Consider the following 25,506-nt stretch of genomic DNA (forward strand, 5'->3'; position numbering starts at 1 on the left):
ATGTTTCGCTGTGTAAAAATAAATACAATTTTATGTACGACTGTTATAGAGTTAAAAAATCTTTTTCTTTAAAAATTTGTAAAAATTTGTTTTATAAATTATTATTTCTAAAATTTTTAAAGAGAAACAACAATTTATTATAAAATTATGAGAGTTTTTAGTTTCCTTGTAAAGAAAGATTTTGGTTGTCGTAAAGTTACAAGATGCAGTAGCGTCCGCAATAATAACGTAAAACGAAAACATTGAACGAGAGGCTCCGGAGAATCCATCTGGAACAAGGTTCGTCCCCGTGAAAATTAGCCGAAGACAACGAGAAGGAAATCGAAGGAAATACGGCGTCGCGACGCAAGTCAGAATAAACCGAGTGTCGCGTTGGCAAGTTCTCAAATCCTTATTCTCAAAGATATACGAAGAAGCTGCGTGTAAGTGAGGGAGTTGTAACACCGGCGCGGCGTTGGGGTTGAAGGCGCATGGGTGGAGAGGAAAGAGGTGGAGAAGAAAGAGGAGAAAGAGGAGGAGGAGGAGGAAGAAGAAGAGGAGGAGGAGGAGAAAGAGGAGGAGGAGAAAGAGCAGGAGGAGGAGGAGGAGGAGAGTATGCTATAAATGTATGTGCCTGGCGCCTACGAGCGTCGCTATAAAACACTTGATGATTTTAGCAGAGCCCTGACGAAAATATTAGTAGAAACAAAATCGTCTATTATAACAATCATCTTATTTGCAACCATCTAGACTATCGCAAGAGAAAAAAAAATATATAAATACCTATAAATCCGCCGAAAAAACAATTTAAGGATCCTTCGGTAGTTCGGCATGGCCAGAGAGCAGAGAGTCTTGAAATGATGGGCTAGATCAATAAATCGGCCACTGAATACCGACAACTTTCCTCGAGAAAGTTGCAAATAAAAGAATAAAAAGGTAGAACAAGAGTTTAGCAGCGAGAGATTCTACATCCGAGACGTCTGACTCAACACTGGTGCTATTACTACTAGTCCGCACCCTAGTAAATGCACGTTACGGCTAAACGTTACGGCATCTCGGGCACATCTCGTGGATGACAAACTGGGATTTTCTACTTCGAAGACGAGAAATATATGCTCTTTCTTTTATACAGAATCTCATACCCTACAATAACGACTAATTTTAATTAATATTAGAAGAAGTAGGGAAATTCTCATAAACCGAGAACTGCATGTTGTTATAGCAATTAGGTAACGCATTATAATTGATGTGTTATTACTTCATTCAACAATAAGAAATGTTTCCAGAATCGAAAGATCAATTAAAACGTACAAGCGTTCCACGAATTTAACGGCGTATACCCCGCAACGATAGTTATCAATGAACGGCTAGCACACGCGAGTATAAGGTAGTCGAGAGCCTTTCCGAGAAGAGCGCGAGCTTTCATTGATACAGAGACTGGATTAGGGACGGTACACCCGCGTTTCTTCGAAACGAGTCTTGAAATTGGGGCATGCGGATTTTATTATGTACTATATATTGTATATACATGTATACGGGGCGTGTAATTTCGGGAATTCGCAACCCGGTGTCGTCAAAGTCAATGGAAGGGTGAAGTCACCGTTCTGTGAATTGCCCGACGAGCTGAATCAACCTTGTAACCTGTATATAACTCGAGCGTGTGGGGTTCCCCTCCTCTCGGTTTACCAGGGCCACGTGTTTCTGACATTTCGAAAGTAAACCTGATTAAGCTATAGTTTCCGGGAACATTTTGAAAATTACGTTGCTACACTACCTACCTGCGAGAGTGACATTTCGCAGGTGTCTCAAGTGAAACTTTCATGAAACTTCTGTCGACCAAGAATGCATTTGCAATAATACATTATTGTAAAATCAATTAAAAAATTAACTATAAAGCATCCAGAAAAAGAAAATTATTTTAATTGTTAATGCAGATTAAAAGATTAATCGCGTGTAAAGGATGTTATATATTTTATAAAAATTTATTAATTTAAATAAATATTTATTTTAATATTAATCTGATCTAGCAACTTTAATTCTATTTGTTTCGACTAAAATGTAATTTGACATTTTACTTTCGCGTTTCACTTTCATCGAATTTCCTACGCATTCTGGATGACCTATTTAAAGAAATACTTGGCTAGGATCTTCTGGGAATTTTGCGGCTCGCATAACCGTCGCTCATGTTTTACACATACGATCATTAGTGTGATGTCATCGGTGTATGCGTTTTTTGTTGTCTTTCATATATTATTACACGTTATTCCACGAATCATTGATTAAGCAAGCAATTAATGATAAACGATAAAATCTTAAATATTATAACTCAATATTAATGGTCAATAAAATAAATGATTTTGCAACAGAATACACAGAATTACAAATTTACAGAATATACAAAATCCAGATAACTTGTGTAATAACAGTAAAATATTATTTTCTATCCTGATATAAACATAATTAATAAAACGTCGCCGTATCTGTCAGGACATTTTTCAAACATGAAACATCTTGACCGATAACTAAAATGTTCAATTTATTTACTAACTAAAACTCAGATCTAATATAGTGCGGTAAATTAAATTTTACAAGCGTTAAAAAGGTAACAAATTTTATTTTTCAAGATATTCTGTAATCTTATACTCTCGCGCGCGCGCACGCGAACGGAAATTTAATTTCAGATTTAATTAGCAAGATATTCGATGTTGGAGATTAGGGAGTTTCAAACTAAAGTGACGGAGTTTCCGCATTTTCGCTAAGCAGAAATGGACCAGAAAACCCCCTCTCTCTCTTCAAGGAAACATTTCTGAATCTCACATGTTACCTATAATCTAGTTCTAGTACATAAACGCAATGATAAAATATATTTCAATCTTTCATTTGATAATTAACATTTTGAAAATTGTTTTTAAAAAAATTCTATAAAAATGTTTTAAAAATTCTTTCAGAATTTCTTTTAGAAATTATTCTAAACTTTTATTATTCTTAATATTTAACTTAATGATTTTTCGTTGTATTATTATCTTAAATGTCATATTCATATTCCTATATAATTTTAAACAATGTCAGAGCGGATTGAACGATAGATCCAACGGTTTCAAGCTGAACCACCACTTTCTCCGATGACACGTGCTCTGGTAATGCCGCACTCAAGTCCTGACGCCGTCCGTCACCGCGCTTGGTTCGAAGCACCGAGAGTGCTTCGAGTGGCGCGTCCGTCCAGAATCGGAGATGCGCGAACAGCATCGAAAACGCACGGCCTGCCCGAGTTAACTATTAATTAGCGGCGCTACCTCGTTATGATAAATCTCATATGGGCGACGCGGCGGCGCGTCGATCCCATGCATACTACGTTGCGAACAGAATCCCGCTCGTTGCTCAGTGCGCTGCGGTCCTTGAACTATAGCATTTTCCCCGGGAAACGATGTAGCCTCGAGTTGTTGATGATAATTGAAGAGAAAAATTGTTCCGTCTCCATAGAACGCGCACGTCAACATATACATGGTTGGAAGCGATTCTACAATTCTTTGAACAAATAGCTCTATTTATCAAACCATTCCACTGCTTAATCAATTAGTTCGTATTAATTTAACCTTTATTGCAACCCAGTTTATTTATCTGTGTATGTATACACATGTATCTTTTTAATTTAAAACACAAAACACTTTTTGTTTACAAACTCGCGTTAGGAGTTGATTTGGTTTACTTATAATGATTGGCACTATTATATGTCTCGCCATGACAGGCTATATCTTCTGTATCTGCATCCAGCATACTCTATATTTATGCTTTTAATAACGGGGTTGAAGTCCTTGTATTCAAATTCAGCAAATTGTCATCGACATTCAAAACGTTAATCTTAGACAGCGTATATGCGAAAAATTTCGTTCTTTAAGCGGATTTTACATTGTGGTGGAACGAGGCCGAAATCAGGCGTGAGCGCGAGGCGTGAACGTATACGCGTGATTTCGGCCGTGATTCCACGACAATGTAAACACCGCTTTAGGCGGAAATATCGAGGAAAGGGCCCGCGCTCGCGTCCTTATTCCCACGTAAATTCTTCTCCATTAAGGTATTTATCGTGCCGACCAGCAGCTCATTTCCTTACGTCGCTCCGGGCTTAATAAATCAGGGGAGGCGTCCTTGTCAATATAGTAAGGTCAGTCGGGGCGACTTCGCGTCTCCAGCATTTGCCAAGTGGTACGAGACGACGGTAGCGGCAGACGCAGTAAAAGCGAAGGGAGAAAAGATATTACGAGATGAGGGACTTGGATTGCTCTCCCTCTCGGACGTCGAGTCAGAATATACGCAGAGAGGGAACACGCATATGCACACGCACGCACGCACACACGCGCACGTACGTACGCATACTCGCACCTTAAGTGATTAGAAGAACTGAAGCAGGCATCGGGCATCCGGAAAGTTTAAGTTTTTCCGATTCACAAGAATCAGCTATCCTGAGCTTAAGAATATAATTTAGTGGAAAGAATTATTGACTGGAGCGTTTTTTATTATTGGAAACCCTTATTAGACACATAATTTATATCATTTTCACATTTTTCGTAAATATCTCTCGCCCCCCACACATATGTAAAACATATTCAAAATTAAACATTGTGAGCTAACAAATCCAAAACAATACATTGGTATATAATAATATAATATTTTCTCAGTTATACAATTATACAAAGATAAATTTAAATAAATCCTTATTTTACATGCAAAAATGAAACGTTAGGAGCTATTTAAATAGTTATACATAAGACTGTTAATGTATGTCAGTAACATTATTATTTACTGCTAAATGTCTTGACGTAATAATACATTTTTTATCCGTACCCTCTCTAAATCCCGTGTCATTGACGCCCAGGTTCGCAGTGACCAGAAAAATTTCGACTGTGTGACATATCTGCTAAACAAATGTCATCCAATTTCTTGCGATGCACGTAATAATTCATGAAGATTTATTGTTAGTCGCGGAGATTGTAACTTAACCGTCCACTCATCCACCTACGCCGTTAAGTACCGAAAGGCATACAAGAGCAGATCGAAAAGTCACGCTACCCCGCTGTATTTGATTACAGTGCTTTTACCTACGCTACATTCGCTGCGGAAAATGTCAAGTGACGAAAAAGTCATATTTCCAGTGTAAATTGCATTAACCGAAAGCGATGCAAACAATACGCGATGTAGGCGTCTTCGAAAAAGCAGGAAAACGCGCGACGTGCGTGGCGTTTCGATTGTCATTGCACTCAACTTCTAATGTAATGAGTTATTACCGCACTCTGCTACTTGCGTCTCATCGCTATTCAAAGTTGCAGCCCGGGTGAAAATTTATTCGCGAGGTAAATGCAATTTTTATGTTACAATTAGTATCCGCATGCGTGCATGGTGTATCATGCGAATGTAATTTGCGAGATTGTTCTTAACTCTCGTTATTAATAATAGTAATTAATAGAGATGTGTGTGTGTGTGCATGTATATGTTATGTAAGATTGAAGCCCTTTTATGACGCGAACGTAAGTAAATTGTGAGCGCGTAGAATACCATTAGCACTTCATCGTTATTAATAATATCAGTTTTTATCATATAAAAATTTCATTACTGCTATTCAATCAAATTACATATTTACAGAAATTTTTATGTTACGTATATCCACATAGCGCTCGTGTTTACTCGGAAACGACGCGACCAATTGCGTTAGCCAAATTAAATGGCATTATCCGAGCTGTTAAAACTAGGTTACGATCAGTGAGCGATAACACGACGGGCCTATAAAAGTGTTCTGTTGTCGCCTAACCCTGAGGGAATCCGCGAACCTCATTATCTACGTGGGATTTTAAGGCGTGTGCACGCATAGCGCTTATAGCGTGATTCATTAAAAAATAAACTTTTGCCCTCTTGACCGGCAGACTTCGGGACAGCGGTGTCTTCGTAAAAAAGGAATTAAATTTACCTCTGTCGCTCCCGTTGTCACGCATATCACGTATATAATATGCCCTTTTTCACATACTCAGAAATACTTTGTGTAAAAATAGTATAGAAAGAAGAAGTGACTTTACATACAAGGAAAATTGGATGCAACGACTGTGGTAACATCGTAAAAAATTAGAATGAATCAGACTATGCATGTCTATAGAGAGGTGATATATGTATAGAAAACGCTTTACATACGGTGCAGTTGTCAGAAATTGCGCGATGTTTCTTTAGATCTAACAGGAATAATCTTAAGTTAAGATTAAGTAACGGTTGTATATCGCGTCTGGTTAATTGCTGTTCAGTTGATTTGATAACAGATATCCCTTTAATCGCGCTGTACTGGTAGACAATTGTTAGAGTTACAAAAAAAAACCTCGCTACGCCCCAAGACACGCTTAACCGCACGATTGTATCATCCTTAAGAGTGTCTGTACATTTTCTGAAAAGCTTTTGAAATAAACGAGGATATTTGTTTTATATTCGTAATTAATATAGCTATTTATTTTTACATTGCCACATTTCCTCTCAAAAATAAAAAAAATAGAAATCATGATTTTTCAATCAAATCAAAAAATATTTTTTTAGATCTAAAAAATCTTTTTTACGAGCATGAGAAAATTAAATTTACAAATTAATTTTTATGCCATTATTGGGGGTAATTCCTCTCTTTTTCATTTTCATAGAAAATTTATTTAAATAACCGTATAAAAGAAGCTGATGCGTCAGAAAACACAATGTCCAATTAAATTTGATTAATTGTCATAAATAATTTTTTAAAATATTTGCTTTTAGTAACATTTATTATAAAATTACGTAATACGGTTCATCAAAAAACGCAAACAGCCGAAGACAGAGGTATACCAGCGGAGCAAGCAAGTAACTATATACCTATTGATCGTTCATTCATGTGCCGCCCTTTCGTCCTCTTAGCCCCTCGTTGCCCCATCGAGCGACTTGTGTATCCCTCCCTTCCATTCTATCCACCGCCATTTCCACCACCACTGTCGCGAGCGACGTCCACCATCGCGATTCCATCGACGTCGCTGTCGCCGTCGTCAGTACCGGCTTTAAAAATGATCGGGACAAGCAGTCCAGCTTTAGGATACCAAAAGTGAAAGCAACGTTTCAGCTATACAGGCTTCAGATTGACGCGCAGCTATTTCGATATTACTTTACCTCTCCTGACTGACATAGTGCAACTTCTACACAACTTCTTTTTGCAACCTCTACACGACTTAATTATGAAAAATTTATCTGTCAAAAATCATTTATTTTGTTAATAATAAACGTAGACAGAATTATATAAAAAGATATTTCATAAAAACTATCCTTATCTTGTTTCAAGAACAGAATGTTAATACCTAGAGAATGTTCTTGAGAAGTTTTAAGAAGCTCTACAATTATTACATGTCAATTAGGCATCAAGTATTTTTTCGGAAAACTATTGTTATTAAACTAGTGTTTAAGTTTCTTTAACTTATTTTCTCCGAAAAATATAAGCTTTACTTGAGTTGGAAAAGGAAATTAAAAAATGTAGTTTAGGATGTTGCTGTATTTGAAATCGGCATTGGTCGTCGTCTTAACTGTTAGGGAAGGAAGTCGGGCTTACCAACTGAAAACCTACCCCTTCTATGCTCCTCACACGTGGCGCTTACGTACTCCCACGCCTGCCAACTCCTAAAAGCAGCGGGGTGCCTGAATGATCACAATTTACGTCGACCAACGCACCACGAAAGCGAATAGTAAATATTTTAGGCGCGGACACTTCATGCTATAAATAAAGTTACCCTTGATCTCAGGACGTGAAAGAAGTTATCAGCTAATAATATATTTAAACTTTAGGGTATCTTTCGTAAATTGTGATAAGCAACGCGATGGAACATTTTTAACAATTTCTAATACCTATTAGAAATTTTGTATTTATTATTTTTTTATTGCACTTTAATCGATTAAACTCCATGCTATGGCCGAAACCATCATCGTTGATCATCATTATTATTAATGACTATCATCGACAGTCATTAATTAATCATTATCATTATTATTAATAATAAATTTATCGTGAGATTTTGAATAATATTTCTCCAAAAATTCTTTAACGAAGATATTTAAAAAATGATTATATACAGAATACATAATCAACTGGGAAATTGCTGAAATAATTGTTATTTTGTAATAAACTGACAGAATAAAATTAATTAAACATTATACTGTAAAAAACTCGTTATTTTTATTAACATATTTATTTATCGACACATTGCAAAGAGAATATACATTTACAAACTTGTAAAAATAAACATTGCTGAAAATTTGGCTGTTATATGTGGTATTATTCAGTGACATGTATTCAGAAGTGTATTGTTTTTATAAACAGAATTTATTCGGAATTCTCTGAAAAACAATTACAATTATTATTAATGTTATAATGTATCTATATTTATAGTAATTCTCGAAAGTGCCTCGATATGCAAGATTTTTTATCATTTCGAAAACATATATCATTGAGCTTACATATATATCATGTAAGCAATGAAATTGTTAACCAATTTTTATAACATAAAATGTTTAATTCATCTCACTCTGTTCATTCATTAAAGAATAATAGCCATTTAGTTTCAGTAGCTTCTCAATTGTCACCTTCTACCCTTGTACGTATATAGATAAACAGCTTTTGTATGTAAAGCTCAGCATCGCGCATTTGCATTTTTTCACGTTTCGCTATTGTTGTACCGTCATGTTTCCCTCAACGTAACGGTAGTATTATTGTCGCGTGGAAATTATCGAATTGCGACACGACAATGCGCGGAAAGCGGGTCGGTCGACGTTGCGCCAGAAATTGATTTGTCGCGCTCGTGAGCGTCGCGACGCGGCGCGTCTCGTCGCGTTGCGTCGCGTCGCATCGCGTCGCGTCGCGTTGCCTTCTAATCTCGTCGTTCGCGAGCGCGATTGGCTTCCTTCGCGGACTGGAGCGATTCCGGAGTACGTGCGTGCCGAGGGGATCGATCGATCGAATCGGGGAAACCGGGGATGGTACACGAGGGAACGCGATTACGCGAGAGAAGAAACGGTCGACCGGCACGATCCCTAGGCCATCGTTGATGAAAGTTACATAAGACGCGACGTTTATACGATAAAAGGACCAGAGTCAACGTCTAATAAATTAAACCGGGCAAAAGTGAAATTAAAATTTTATATACGCATAGCAGTTGGTCATTAACGAAGCTAACTCTGAAATAGTGACAGCGCAGTAAAGTAGTGACAAAGTGGGACATTTAATAAATAGAATATCAGAGATTTGATAAATTAGTGTAAAATAATTAAAGAAGTAATGTTAAAGTTCAGTTAAGCGTAGTTAGACATTTTAACGGAATTATATATAAATATCATGTTTAATGCTACATTATAAAAAAAATATAAATTAATAAAAGTAAGTGTAAAAGAAGAAACATGAAGAAAACAATGTTTCTGAAACAAAAAGGAAGACATTTTTTTATATATAAATCAAATAACCCAAAACTCAGTAAAATTGAGAAAAAAAACATTAAAATTTTAAAGTTAACATTTTAAAGTAATAAACAGCATTATGAAATTATAGAAATAGATAAAAATAATAGAAAAATGTACACTTTAAAGAAAATTTAATAATTATATGTATATGTAGAATTCTCTTTTACTGTAATAACTATTACTATAATACTACTTAATAACTCTTACTGTGTAATACTGCAAAATATCTTAACAAACTTGTTTCCAAGTTTAGGTTAGTTAATAATCAAGATGAAATTCCGCTCATTAACCAAAATCCTAAATCCTTCCGGCTGTGTATTTTCAACTCGACGTGCGAAGATGAGGCAAGAAATAAAGCCAAAGAGTTTCTCGTCCGTATGTTTTTAAGAGGAGAAAAGGGGGTAGAGAGCGAGGATGTGACAGATCAGATAAAAGTTACACATTAATTTACGTGTTTATATACGCAGCACAACATCAATGTAGAATTAATCTACTTATTTTCATTAAGCTAAAAACCTTTAATACTCTATTATGGTGGCGTGTGCCACCATCATGGCCGAACAGATTAAAGTTGTAGGATTTCGTTCTTCGTAGCTTATACATGATTCGAAGATTCGTTGACTTTTCTGCATGTAGATCAAGAGTAGAATAGTGATGACACATAATATCATTAGTGATTAATGGAGAAGTGGTCGAAAATGATATATCTATACCGTTGCCCTCAAGAATTGGAAAAGAAATAAGAAATTGTGTGTAATGGCACGCGAAGAGCAGAGCTCCAAATGGAGATGGGCGAATTATTCGGGTAGCAACGTTTGCTGGGAACATGACAACAGATTAAATGCCGTCAGAACATACACGTAAATACCTCTGCCGAGAGCGCAAAAACCGGAGTATTTCGAGGAGTACTCAGCATGTCGTGCACGGTCGCCTATACTGCCTTAATTAAAGCGATAAATACTGCACGTAAAACAAATTCCCGCGGAATTAGGGGGACAACAATAATTCGAAGTGCAGCGTGTTACGTTGTAGTTGCAATATGTTCTCAATGAAGAAGAATTAATCCCCTGTTAGGCTGATTGAAGATTTAACGTTGAAGAACTATGTACAATAATTTCAATAATTTCATGTACAAGAATTATCGAGAAAATTAAAAAAAATAATACTATAAAAGCTCTCCCCTCACATATACTATATTGTCATTTATAACATAAAATTGTCATAAATATCACAATTTTTTTTTTTTAAGCTTTTCTAAGAAAGATATCAAACGAAGCTATAAAAAAATATTGGGTAAATTTATTATATTTTCATAAATAAGAAATTTTCCTAATGTTGTTAAATCATTACTGTTAATTTAATATATTAAGATACTTATCTTTTTTATTATAGAAAATAAAGATTAAATTAGCGAAATAAATTGTTTCCTCGCAACAAGTGATTCAGACTGGACGTATGGCTGACCTTTATCGACCTTATCTACTGTCATTCGAGTTTCATATGTAGCATCTTTAACAAAGACGTTCCTACATCGACTTTAATACAATGTCTTATTAGTGAATGTATGGAATACACGGAAATATTTGTGATTTGATCTGTCCCTTATTGTTGATGTAAACATTCTTCAAATTTCAAACAGCGACTAGTATTATTGTCGCCTCGAATCGCTTGACAAACCGATTTATGTTTTTCTACTCAAGGTTATCGTATACGAAACAATGAAATTGGCTTTTGAAAATCTTACTAAGAATTACTCTTTACCTTCTAACAGCTATTTCGTCTATTTCTATCTATTTCTCATCATATTTCTCTCTGTATATATATGTATATTTCTCTGTTCCTCTTTTTTGATTCATGAGCTTTTGCTCGCGCTACGAACTCTCCTGAAAGTCGTGCCAAAAAGAATCACTCTCGCGATCGCACGCAAAAGCATCCTCGTTACCCGCGCTAACCAAACCAGAAAGTGAGACACTCGTAAATACTTGCCAGTATGCTCGAAAGCATTCTTACGAAATTATTCAACAAATCATAACTTTAATTATTTGACCGCGAAAAACGATATTTAATCGGCGCAAATTTCTTTTTTATTATAATATTATAACATAATAATCAATTTCAAAGACTTTATATGCTGTAAGCACAATCTCATGTTACGTTCAAAACATCTTCTATAACTATATATATTTAGTTGTATAATATTAAAAATAGAATAAAATTTAATTGAACATATCTTTAAGTATACATATGGTAAATATCAATCAAGAATATTAATTAATATTAAAGCTCATGATAAATTTCTAAAAATTTAAAATATTTGTCATTTCACTGAAGATTCGAGGATTTTTTTTATTGATCTCGCAAATCCAAGGAAAAGACCACCTTCTTCCAACATATTCTTTAATTGGTTTCGAATCCAAGCGCGCGCGCGCGCGTGGAATAAAACGGAGGAAATTTGCGAACAACAACGTGAGGCGGAACGATGAGAAGCGCCGTGCCAAAAGGGTCCTTTCATACCTTTTATGAATTTCCCCGAGGAGCGTTCTATACTGTTTAACTGCTCCGTTCTGTTTCATTGGCCAAGACGACAAGACGATAGTTGACACGCTAAAAGGCTGATAGCACGAGCAAAATAAACGAGGCCATCCCGTTTAGAGAGAGAGAGAAATCGTCAATTTAATTTTACTATTTTTTCTCCTTGCTAATATAGCAATAACATTATTTTAAAAGTAAAATCACGAAACGGAGATAAACAGCGAGAATAAAACTAAAAGAGAAATATACTTTACTCTGAAAAAAATTTCTTATAGAAAACTATCTAGGATAATAATAAAAATGAGTGGCAACAAATAATTAAATTGTGATGAAAGAAAAAATACAGCATGAAATTTATATCAGAGAGAACCAAAGCGATGCTCCATATTTAAGCATTGTAATCTAAGTAAAATCTAAGTAAACTTTCGGTAAATGCAATTTGCAGTTCTCTTCGCGCTTTTTCAACATAATGACTGAAACTCAAATTTTGGTGTCATTGGTAATTGAATATAAGCCGGCACGAGTTTCCGAAGTTTCGCGTTTGCGTAATTGGATAATATGTTCTAGCAGAAAAGCTTATTATTTTTGCATCAAAAATAACAAACGACGAATATGATAATAAATTATTTAATTATGTAAATGCGAAACTTCGAAAAAATTACGTTAGCACAAACACGCATTTGATTGTCAATTATACTGAAATTTAGGCTATAATATGACAGTTAACACAAAGAAAGAAACATTAATACCATGGAAACAACGCTATATTAAGAAAGACTTTCGTGTAATTTGCTTAAACAAAGATAATTCTAGTAGTTTTAAATCCTTCCAAAATTCGTTACATATGTCAACCTAAAATTTTTTGGGAAAAAAAAGACATCTTTGTGTATTTAGCCAAAACATTTTAAAAAATATTTTACGTGTCATAGCCGTTTATTGCCTATGTATCAAATTTTATATAAGTCTTTATTTATTAATTTCACAAAAAGTTTTATAACATTATTTTTATGAAAAACGTTTAATGTATATTTAAACTCATCTTTCTCAATTTCTCTTATCTCATGTATGGCAATTGTTGGCAATTATAAAAAAAATTGTATTCAACTAATTTGTTGTCTGAAGGAAACTGGCAGGGGATCTCTGAAACGATTATCATGAGACTGCGGTTTCACGCCAAACCGGCTCCACGATCACTATTGTCATATTTGTGATGCGTGTGTCCCAAGAGCGCAAATTAACAGGATATAAAACCAGTTTCACGCGGACCGTCATTGTTAAATAAACTGCCTTGTGTCACATACCGCATTGTTTCGAACAAAGGTCGCTACGCGCGATTGTACTTTGCTAGTATAACATAAAGCCGGTTTCATAAGTTTTGTATAGATGATTATATCAATACCGAAAGAGAAAACGCGGCGTGAAATCGACATGCTCTCAACACGTGATCATGACTAGAAAGTTGAGGAAGAAGATAAATAGTCAAATAAAGTCCGATTGCGATACTACAATCGATCATCCTACGCATCCTACCAACCGGAAAATATTTGTTGTAGCGAAATATTTCGCACGCACGTGTGATTAGGTCATCGTCAAAGATAAATGTTGAACGGTGATTTGCGAGTAGAATATATAGAACCGGCGTAAAAACGGAACTCCATTCCGATACATTTGACGCTGCGTGCTGTGTGAAACCAGCTTAAAGGTCAGCCTTTAACCCAAACGTGGCCACTGCGATGGCCGAGAGATCCCGGCCAGCGGGGTGGCAAACGCATGAGCTCGTTCACGCTGGCGTCGGTCGGACGTTCGGTCGGATTTCAGGGTTCGAGCCGGCTCGCCGAACCGCGAAGAATCGCGAGGACATTACGCGGGATCGAGGCAAAAATAGCGAGCGAGCGAGCGAATTATAGGAAAACGAGAAACCTGCTCCGTTTCACCGGACTCACCTCTAGAGGGAGGCAGGGGCTGGATGCGGCCATGTTCCTACATGCGTTCGAGCCTCTGCCCCGGTGGCGATCCCCTCTTCTTCGTGCTGTGGCACCACTTTACAGAAATAGAAAAAAAAACAGAGGGTAGATATACAGACGAATTGGGGCAAACTGCACACTGCACACTCACGACGGCACCCCGGCGATCGACGTGCACAACCAACCCCCCTTCTTCGAAATACCGGCGAGGGGTGCAGGCGGGCGGGCGAGCGGGCGAGCGGGCGAGCGGGAGAGAGAAAGGCGGGGGACGGAAAACGGGGGAGGGGAAAATAACACCAACGCAGCACCTTTCGCACCCCTTTTACTTTTTCGCTGTACGCTCCTCCTTTTTCGCCTGGATTATTTTTCTCTTGTGTTTCACGGCAATTAATTACACTCTTCCTCCAAAAGGAGAGATGAGAAGAACGGAAGAATGAGAGAGAGAAAGAGAGAGGGAGAAAAGAGAGAATGAGTGGGAAAGAGAAACGGGACAGTCAGAGTGAGCGAGAGAAAGAGAGAGAGAAAGAGAGAGAAGAGTGAAGAGAGGAGGGATCCTCTCTCCCGAGCCCTGAACTCTCTCGGTATCCTCGGAGCGTGCACTACGACCACCGGCAGCGGCGGCGGCGGCGGCCACTATCTTCCTTTTCTTCTTCCTCGTCTTCCACCTCCTCGTCCGCCGCCTCTCTTCTTCCGCTCCTTTTTCTTCGTCGTCGACGTCGTCTTTCCTCCCTTTCGAGCCTCCCTCCCCTCCTCTTCCCTCCCTGCGACGCACCACAGCACACTCTCGGCGGCTCCTCTCGCGACGACGGCGAGGAACGGCTAGCTGCTTCGCCTCCTGTGCCACGTCCTCCTCCTCCTCCTCCTCTTCCTCTTCCTCCTCCTCTTCCTCCTTCTCCGCCTCCTCCCCGTCCACGTCCTCCTCGGCGGCGGGCGCTCCTCCTCGTCTTCTTCTTCCTCTTCTTCGTCGTCGTCGTCGTCAACCGCCACTGTACCACCGTCGCATAACAAACACCCCGGCGGCCGTCACGGTCTCGATGACACCAACACGATGACGAAAGGCAAAGACGGAAAGATAAAAAACAGAGAGACGAGAGACAGGTGGAAAGAGAGACAAAGTGAAAAAAGAGTGAGTGTGAAAAGGAGGGGAAAGAAGAGGGAATATCGAGGTTCGCGAGATTGATTGAGGAGAGAGCTAACGAGCCCGACGCTTTCTTTTCCTCGCGAGAGCCCGTTCTCACGAGGGCGCGTTTTCTCCTTCCTGCCGAGGCGCGGTACACCCCCGCGGGCAAGGGAGAGTCACCCTCCGCGAATCAACTCCGCGCGCACTCGGCGAGCACTCGACGGGCGAGTACTGACCCGACCCGAGTTACGCGACAACAACGACAGTGGAACCGGGGCCCGTTTTCGTACCAGCACTAACCACCAAACCACTTCTTCTTTCTTCCTTCTCTTCTCTTCTCTGCCGCCTCTTCTGCCACTCGCGCGCGCCAGTCGCTTCTCCGTCCTATCGTCCTCCGTTTACAGCTTCAAGCAGCAGGTTCGAAACCCACTTCGTCTCCGATCCACGCAAACGTTCTATCACTCTTCGACTTCGACGGCACCTTCCCTATAACTACAACCCCTGTCCGCTTCACTCGGCCGGAAGTTCACACACTACCTACGTTCCCCGAGCGTCGGAGCTCGTGGCCACAGCGGGACGGTCGCTCGACTACGCTCCCTCGCTCTTCCACCACCACCCGACCGCCGCTCTCGCACACACACTCTCTTTCTCTCCATATATCTCTCTCTCTCTCTCTCTGTCTCTCTTTCGCTCGGCCCTCATGGCCATCTCCTCACCCCTCTTCTCACCCTCTCCAGCGTTTCCACCACCGCCGTCTCCGTTCGCCCACCCTCTGTCCGTTCGCTTATCCTTGTCGCGCCAACAATCTCTGTCCTCCTCACCGATAACTTCGACCCCCTTCTATACATATCGTTATCTCCCTCGCGACTATTTAACTATCACCAGACTGTCTCCTTTCGTTACACTGACGTGGTCTCCTCCGTTGAACGGAGTTTATCTCTCGCTCTCACGCTAACGGCACGGCAATCGTCTTCGTCGCGCAGAGCGAGCTTCGCTCGTTCTTTCCAGGAATCGCCGTCTCGCTCCTTCCATCGGTGTTCATCCCTCTCTAATGTATTTCCCTCTTTGTCTCTTACAAGCGACACGACGACTGGTTCCTTCTTCGTCTGACCTTCCATTAGATGTCCCTTTCTACTGGATGAGCTTGCGCTCACTCGCACTCCTCTAGCAAGTCCCTCTCAGTCACGCTTACGTATTAACCCCCATTCAGAGGACGCCAGGACCGGGTTTCTTTAAAGTGATACCCTAGGGTTACCTTGATAAGTATTTCAAGAGTTTTTATCGTGTACTTCGACCCAAGATGATTTTATTTAACTTTTTTTTTCGAATTTTGTATGGAAGGCATATATTTTACTGCCTTCACATAAGTTTATAGTATTAAATTGTATTAAATTGTTTTAAATTGCACTATTAGATGTTAATTATATATTATCAAAATAATAATGCTAAAATAATAATATTACACATATCACTTATATATTTTAAATATTATTTTTATATTATAAAATTTACACATATCTAAATAAAATAAATAAAAAGAGATAAATTCTGAGAATATTTAATAACTAATTTTCAGTAATGTAACGCTGAAAAATTTTAATAAATTGCGAACTAATAAATGTCACAATTAATTAACTAAAGTTGTTATATAAAGTTGGTAGATGTGCTAGATAAAAGTTTTCGTATGCCTAATCAAATAAGCGATATTATACTGCATGTAAATACTTTGGAAACGACTATATGTACAAACTATTTCTAATATACAACAGCGGTTATGTTGACGTTTATCGTTTATGACGAAATCGACAACACAAATTTAAGAAGTTTGAATAATATTTAAACTAATATCATATCTCAATATTGAGAATATATGCGTTATTAAACTTAAAAAAGATAAATTAAACTCTAAAAATAGTTAAAACTGTTGATTTATAAATTGACGCGGTTCTTCAATTTGTATGTATTCATTTAATTCGTAATTATGCTATAAAAAGAAACTACGTTACTTTGAATTAGAGATAATTTTACGTAAACATTTGACATTGTTCATATTGTTTGGTGTTCATAACACACAAAACGTGATAATAGAATATAATTATAAATCTTCTGAGGTTTGATTTTATTTTATACTTATATATCAGAAGATAAAGATATGTTCTCGCGTTTCTCTCAAACGAGAATTGCGAAAAGATAAAACAACGTAATCAAATTTATCTTATTTTTCACTATTTTCGAATGTCACAGGGACTATGTTCGAGTTGTAAATATTACATACGTTATATTTTCAGACATAAAAATATATCCATAAATTATCAAAAACCGAGTCAAAGAAATAGACGTACTGCGAAAAATAATTAGATTTGTTGAAAAATCAAAAAAGGAACAAGCTGTAATATATTTTTTCCCTAGTTACATAGAGAGAGACAGATAACTGCCTTTTGATGAGGGCTTTCTTCTGCTTAACCGATTATTCGAGTAAGATAATAGCTATCAAGACAAAATATACTTTCGCTCAGCCGGTGGTACATGTGCTATACCTTCCTCCACTAATCGTGTTAATTTCCATTTATCCGTTTGCAAGTTTAACTGGCGGGCTTTTTCGAAGCTTAGACCGCAAGCTCGTCGAGTACCACCAGGTGTCACCGTACGCGAGCACACCGGTGTGCGTGCCAATTCGCGAACGTGCGTGAGCTTTCGCTCTCGTTTGTGTGCGTCGAACCGATACCGCCGGGGGTTACTGGTGCATGCGCCCTCTCGCTTTTCAAGGGTAGGGATGAGCTTTTTCGCGTTGCACTCGCGTATGCAGCGAGCTTCGGGCCCCGACACCTCAACGGTAATAGAAATAATCGTCTCGTACACGTGGATTCGTGACCGCGTTAAAATTCCAGAATACCGAAAAGATCAGGCAATCGTCAAAGATCAAAGAAATTCGTTGGAATTCGATGAGATGGAAAAGCGCCCCAGAAAAGAGAGGCGGTTCAACGGTCTCAATACTCGAGGAGCGTTAATTGGCCTTGCCGCGAATGAAACGAGGTAACGGCCTGGGCCGAGCCGCTGCTAAACGGTCACGATAATAAATTCCGGCGTGCAGCGCTTTGTTATCTGATGACCGTTTTCTTGACGTCTCGTAGAAAGGTGACCGGAAGTCCACGCGCGTCGACGGGAAGTCATCGTCCACCTAGCCATAATTCACCCGCGCGTGAGAACTTAATTAATTAGACGCGAAGCGAACCGCGTGATGAAGAGGTTCTCATGTCCTAAATATATTGTTTATAATTGTTCGCCAAGAATTAATTTATTAATTCTTATTCAAAATATCTAAATTGAGAATTTATTTATTAACTCTTTTACTAATATTTATTATTAAAAGCTATTGAGAGTGCTCATTAAGAATTAATAACTTTAATCAAGTATAAATAAAAATAATACAATAAAATCGTCTTTATTTCAAGCATCTGAAAGAGGATTTTAAGGTCATATTACTTCATGAACCATGTTAGACCACAACAAGGACTCTGAATATCCTCTGGTTGCCATATTGTAAATGAGCTTTAGTTACGAATGGACTTTGCCATCTTCCATCAAAAGTTACTCGTAACTTTAGAACACATCAAGATATTATGCGAGCCGAGAGTTCACATGAGGTTGCTCCGATCAACTGCTCTGATCAACTTCCTTTCAATCGTGAATCTTTTGATGAGTTTTTCAAGGAAAACTCGGCTTTGACAAAGGGTCGATGAAAGTTTATAAATTTGTAATATAGGATAAGTTTATAACTTGGCAATACAGGTGATACAGGATTTGAAATATATATATTTAGAATGTAACTATAATCCTGAACACAAGTGGTCGTACTGTTCTCTAATCCCGATTATTGCGATAACGCATATAACGTTATCCCCAAAAATTAAAGGATTATATATTCGGCGTCAAATGCGAGATATAAATCACCAAACTCCAACTCCCTCCCGTCTCCTTCTTGTTAGGCGAAATAACGGCATAACAGCTCCGTAAATTGTAACTTGTTATTACATCATTTGCAAAATAGAAAGCAATTAGATTCCTTGACCTAACGATGTAACAAAACACCGATTGATTTCGTTCTTTTATGCCCGTAGAACTAACTAAATGAATCAGCCCACTGTTTTTGGGGGCAACTCTCCCTCCTTACTCCTTCCTCTATCCCCGAATAACAAACACAAAGACATACGGGGAGAGAGAGAGAGAGAAAGAGAGAGAGAGAGAGAGAGAGAGAGAGAGAGAGAGCGCTCGCGATGGCCGCGCGATTTTACGTGTATAAAGGAATCGGCTTTAAATCTGCGGAGCCCGCGAACGAAAACGAGAGGATGAGCAGAGGACTGAAGGGGGAAGGGAAATGGGATTGTCAGGGGTGGCAGCGGTAACGGCAGTGGCGGCAGTGGTAGCGGCAGAGGGTGCAGGGGCAGCGTTCTGGGTTTCTGGGTTCGTCCTCCGTCCCCTCGCTCTCGTCCGTCCTCGCAACCCGCGGTCTCCTCCTCCTCCTCCTCCTCCTCCTTCTCCTCTACCTTCTCTTCGACCCCACGAGGTTCGGAAAGGCTGCTGTGCGCGCGGCGCACGAATGTGGAACAGTAGGTCAGCGCACTCCGTGACCCCCGCCTACCGCGGCCTACCCCTCCTCGGTGCATGCACCCTGATGCGATACGTACGACTAACCGGCCGAACCCTTCTCGTCCCAGTCCCCTCCCCCGTACCGTCCCCTCCCTACAACCGAGCGCTCTCTCGGCACCCTACTTCTTCCTCTTTGCTCCTCGCTTTCCCTCCTCCTTCTCCTCTTCCACCTGCAATGGTCCCGCGTCTCATCCCGCGACCGATTGCGTTCTGTCGTAGGGGTGAGTTTACGCGATTCAGTTCCGATGATAGCCTCCCGACCGAGCAGCCGAAAGCGAGAAAAAAGGTATAATATCCTGTACACAACGTTTTCCCCCGGGAAAACGATTATTTTCGCGATGAGCGACGAAGGGAAGCGGAAAATCAGTTTTCCGTTATCAGTTCCGTTATCGTAATATTTGCCAACTACCATTCATGAAATCCGTGATGATTATCGCTGAAAGCGAGAGAAATTCTGCACAGGGCATTTCCTAAGAGAGATGATCATGCGACGATTGGAGTGGAAATAGTTCTATTAATATAGCTTTACACTATTTGCAAATTACTCTTTACAGTAGCCACACTTGATAAATCACCTAATGAAAGCGAAGAAAGATAAATCTTGTGTAAATAATTGTCCATGTTGAACGATCAAAGATATGGAACGATTGCTATCTCTTACAATTATTTGACTCTGAGTCTCTGTTCTACATAGCGATAATATCATAAGTAAACGGCGGATTTTTATGTAAATATATATTTTCATAAAAAAAAACAAATAAAAGATATTAAAATTAAATCTTTTAAATAAAAAAAATTGCAGTATCTAATCACGTTTGATGAGATATATTCCAATCTTAATCCTACTTTTCTATACACATCTACTTCTTATCAAAATATATATTTCCCTAAACATTCGCACACTAATTACGATAAGCAGTCGAGCTTAATTCTCTCGCTTCTCTGGATATTTTCTTGAATGTTTACTTTCATGTTGTTTGTATCAAGTTGACAACCTAATAGATAAGATAAGCGAAATTCTGAAGTATTTACGTTTCTTCGTAATTATATATCTATATCTCTAGTCACTTTTCCTCTCTCTTGTAGATAATAATTAAACCATGAATATATATTATTAAACTATGATATTATAAATAAACTATTTTCTTACAGTATTTCATAAAAATTTCTTCTTATTCTTTCTATATTACTCTTATTTGTCGCTCATCTTCATTATTCGATCACGACAAGCGCTAAATCGTTTCGAGAACATCGGTAATTCTCCTCTCTCACGAGACTCATCCTCTCCTCTCAGCGAAACCGAAACTGTCGCGTTGATACCAAGAGTTACGAGGTACCCGCCAATGTGAGGATTCGGCATCCTCGCCACGTACTTTAAAGGTTCATTCGCGGAAAATCGATTTGCCGGGCCGCATTCCTCTGAGGAAAATATTACCCCGCGCGCCGTCTCTTCTCCCCGTCTAATGCGCACGCTCGTCAGATTTTACGTTCCAGTAAACGCGAGATTATTGTCTGCTTTCCGCACGCACGCGCTATTATTTACCGCCGACAACGGATCGTCGACAACCACAAATGTACCGACAATTTTCAGCCATTGTACAAACGTAGCGAGCGCGATATTCAAGCGAGAAAGATTTCAATTACTTTAAGTACCAAAATAAACGTCTCGTAGAATTGTCGTGTAAGATATCGATAACAGTCAATTTATTTAGATAAAACGGTTCTAATTTCAAGATAAAAGTATATTGCAGCATTACTTCCTATTACGAATAAGTTATCGGACAACAAATCGAGTAAGCTTTTAACAAATACTTGCGCTCGAGCCTAGAATGTAAACTTTCGCTCGACTTCGCTCGACTTCGTCGTGGAAACGGGGTCCACGTCAACGTGCCCCCGCATGTTGGAATCGATGGTGTTTGGCACGCCAGACGTTTATGTCCATGATCGATCAAGCTTCAATCTCGATCGAAGACTATTCAAGTTTTCCGACTGGTCTAATATAATTCTATTTTGCAAAAATAAGTGTCGCGAATTGCATGACAATTATAAAAATACAAACGTATTTATAATTTTCAATTATGTGACTTATTGTTATAGTCAACATAATTTTTTCAAAAGTATTACAAGAACGTCGATTATGTTCGCTGCAATAATAAAAACGATTTGGAATATAGAAGATTATCATTATGTCAGAATATTTTTATGATCCTTATTTTTATTTTAAAAAAGCTCGTTTAATTTCCGTATTTTAATATCTTCTTTTTCGTTCTTTTTTAAATCTTTTCTGCAATGGGCGTCCCATTTCTACAAAGTTTCTTCTCAATTTTCTTTCGCGCCATTATATCATCCATCAATCTTTACTTGCTTCCTATTTCGCCATTTAAACACAATTTCACGCCGAGGCTTCCGCTTTAATTCCACGCAATCTACACTCTCTTTGCTCTTCGCGATATTCTAATTTTCCTTCTCCTCGCTGGCATACCTTTTTCTTTGACCTGTTCTTTTAAATATTTCAGTCCTCCGTTACATTCGGTTATATGTACCTCAAATACCATATCTCAATTCCTGTATCCTGTCCATTCTATTCTGCTACTGCGCCTCTCGATGTTCGGCATCCTAGTCCATTTCTCATGTCTATCTCTTCCCACACTTGTTTTTAAATTTTGATTGAATAACAATCGACCCCCCCATATATCACTACTCTCTCGTACTTTCTCAATTTCTTGTCCTACACATTCGTGTCGATTCCGATTTATATACGTCATTTGTAACAGAGATAACAATGCATGATGTGTTACTGGTATAGCGTCACGAAAAACATTTTACTCCCAACCATTTCACGCTACAACAAGAATAATAACCCAGCAACATTAAATAGCGTAACATCTTATGCTATATATCTATACTGCTTGATATATTATCATCTATAATATGACTCGTCTCGGTACTCGTTTTCCCATCAAAAATTTTTTCAAGATTTTATATAACAATAATCTTTTTTTCTGATCAGCCCAATGTTTACACAAGTTCCTCTCTTTAAATCCGTTTAAATCCGTTGAATGATGCATCTCCCCAAAAGATCCGCCGGATTCTTCTTCCGAGAGAAAGTGTGTTTCGACACGCGCCACATCTATAGCTATCAAAGATGGGAATCCACCGGAAACCGAACCGACATACACGCTTTCACGTCGAAACATGACGTCAACCAGTCGACGACGATCGATGCTATCAGTCCGATTGATATCTATGAAAAAAAAAAGAGAAAACGAGGAGCCCCGCCACACTCGTACATTCGCGCTCATCGATCTGTTTTTTCATCGTGCCATGAAGAAAAGCCCTCCTTATTAATATCCGTGTACTATTTTTAATTCGATATTATTAACCGCCGCCGTTACCACCCTGCCGAGCACGTGACGTGCGCTAATATATATAGAAAAAAATCGTCGATGCTAAACCTCGCGCATCGGAGAAACAAAATTCCATCATAATACTGGTTGGTGGGAATCTCGTTATAACGGGTTTATATAAAGTATAATAATTTTTTTTGTAATAAACGCTATACACTCAGGGATAATCAGGAAGTTGCTGAAACTATTGAAGCAGAATTTTCGACCTTTCCGTATAAAATTTATTTCTACATGTTCAAAAATGTGTATTTGCATTATGTATTAATAAAAATGATGAAATTTTTCTATAGAGCGTATAATTTATCTTACTTTGTCCACTTATTACAAAATAACAGCTATTTAATTTTCGATTATCACCCAGTATTACATAACATATAACTCATATCTTCCTGATATAAGAAACGTTTCCGTGATATTATCAAAATTATATTTAATATAATTTCGATATATATTTAAATCAAATAAAATTTAATATAAAATTTTAACAAATACCATTACAAATATAGAATAAAATACTCTTGTGAACATATGAAATAACTTCGTTATAACAAGATTGCATCCAGGATTATTGTCCACAGCGATATACACTTGTGATTTGACGTAACGAGATTTCAATACAAACTCAATTTGAAACTTCGAATCGGGACACAAAAGATTCTTTCTTTTTACTCAGACTCGCAGTTCAGTTACAGATAGTTATCTATGTAATATGTGACTTGCGATTAGCTATAATAGTCTTTAACAAACAACATTACCGCTCCTTCTTCTTAAAGACGCGCACGTCTCGCTTTTGTTAGAAGCAAATTAATAATTCTGTACACAATTTAATTTGCGATGCAGCGTAAAATTTCAGATATTTGTCCTCCTCTCAAGCTCAAAAGATAGCATAACCAAGTAACAAAGATTCGCATTACATACTTTTATACCAGACCGCGTTGTATTCTTAAAACAAGAAAAATTTCCAAGCGGTCTCTCCTCAGACGTAGCATTCTTTTACCTTTGAAAGTTTGCGGAACGCCCTTCGCCTCGTGTAAAACAATTTCCACCGTCCCTTTTCGGAGGATTTCCGACCGGACGCACGTATAAAGGCAAAAACGACAGTCGGAAAAAGACAAAAACAGACAAAAATTGAGAATCGAAAAGCAACGATCACGACAATGACAGCTGTCACGAATGCCTCGGCATTCGACCTGCAGGTGCAGAAAACTTGACCGAGTTTTCGAACCGTACGCGGCGCAGGACGACCCAGATTTCGTCCATCGCTTTCCCTCCACTGGCTTATACTCTCTCTTTTTCACCCTCCCATCATTCGCATCCCCGGCCTGAAAGCCCCCCTGCGTTTTCTCTTTGTCTCGCTCTTTCTCTTTCTCTGTCGGTGGCTACCCTCCTATTACCTACAAACCCTCATGCAACAGTGCCGTTTGCGTGAGGGATGAACCTTCTCTGGGTGACATTTCGGATCACGCAAGGGTACCATTGCGTTTTGTTGATTCGATCGGGCTCGAATAAAATATAGATAAAAGTCTCAAAAAACATATTATTCGCTGTTAATAATGCATTTCCCTTTCTACGTTCTTTGTTCCTTGTGCGATATATTTTTTATGTATAAAATGACTTCGTTGTTTTAGTAATCTCTTGATAAGGACACAAAACTATAGTGTCGAAACGTCGAATGAATTAATGTAACTCTATACGATATTAAACATCAGTTTGGTCAAATAATCACTCTTGTTAATAATGCATGTTGCAAAAAAAATGATACTTGCGCATTATAATTCGTCTAGCAACAATTGTATTTCTTTAAATTACGCTAGCTAATTAAGCAGTAAAGTTCCAAAAAAATTATTGCACGTTTTATTATTATGTAACAAATATCAATTGTATTTTTCCATCAAAAATATCAAATGTCAAAGACAAAATTAGCAGACCAAAAAGATATTGCCAGCTTATTTTTAAACTCGTAAATGTTAATTGATGTCGTTGATTGCGGAATTCCCGAGAATTTTTACTCTCGTTAATTACGCACAGTTCGTTTCGCAAACGTTGCGTGTCGTCGTTACGTTCGCCCAGTGTCGAAAAAACATGAGAGTCCTGAGAAACGAAAGATTCGAATCAGCGATTAGGGTTTTCCGCCAAGCTAATTCGCGATTAATCCTAACGCGTTAACACTAACGAATTAACTTCGATCACTTGTTATATTCACGCCATTGATGTCAGCGTAGCTTTTAATAACTCGCCCTCAACTCGCCGTCGTTAAATGCACTTGGTCTCTTTTACGAACAGCTATCATTCGCCCAGCTTCTATCAACCCCATAGTGTCGCGCGTCAAGGGTGAATACTACCGGCGCGAATATTGTTGAACACGAGAGTA

General features: G+C 38.5%; 1 protein-coding gene across 16 annotated transcripts in view; it reads right to left on the reverse strand.

Moving 5' to 3' along the window:
• Cac (calcium voltage-gated channel subunit cacophony) overlaps positions 1-25,506 on the reverse strand; it is a 169,843-nt gene that overhangs the window by 73,612 nt on the left and 70,725 nt on the right. The window contains exons 1-2 of one of the 16 annotated variants that reach the window (XM_077418707.1): positions 15,382-15,674; positions 13,941-14,037 (exon numbers count right to left, since the gene is read on the reverse strand). The exons of 13 other annotated variants lie outside the window; for them this stretch is intronic. The gene's annotated coding sequence lies outside the window, so the exon portion shown is untranslated. Of the gene's footprint in view, positions 1-13,940; positions 14,038-14,112; positions 15,675-25,506 lie in introns of those variants that run through there. 2 more of the 16 variants (XM_077418706.1, XM_077418705.1) reach the window with 2 other exon arrangements.

The sequence above is a fragment of the Temnothorax americanus genome, unplaced genomic scaffold (genome assembly GCF_048541705.1).
Source record: "Temnothorax americanus isolate GAGA-0224 unplaced genomic scaffold, ASM4854170v1 Scaffold5, whole genome shotgun sequence".
NCBI classification, from domain to species: domain Eukaryota; kingdom Metazoa; phylum Arthropoda; class Insecta; order Hymenoptera; family Formicidae; genus Temnothorax; species Temnothorax americanus.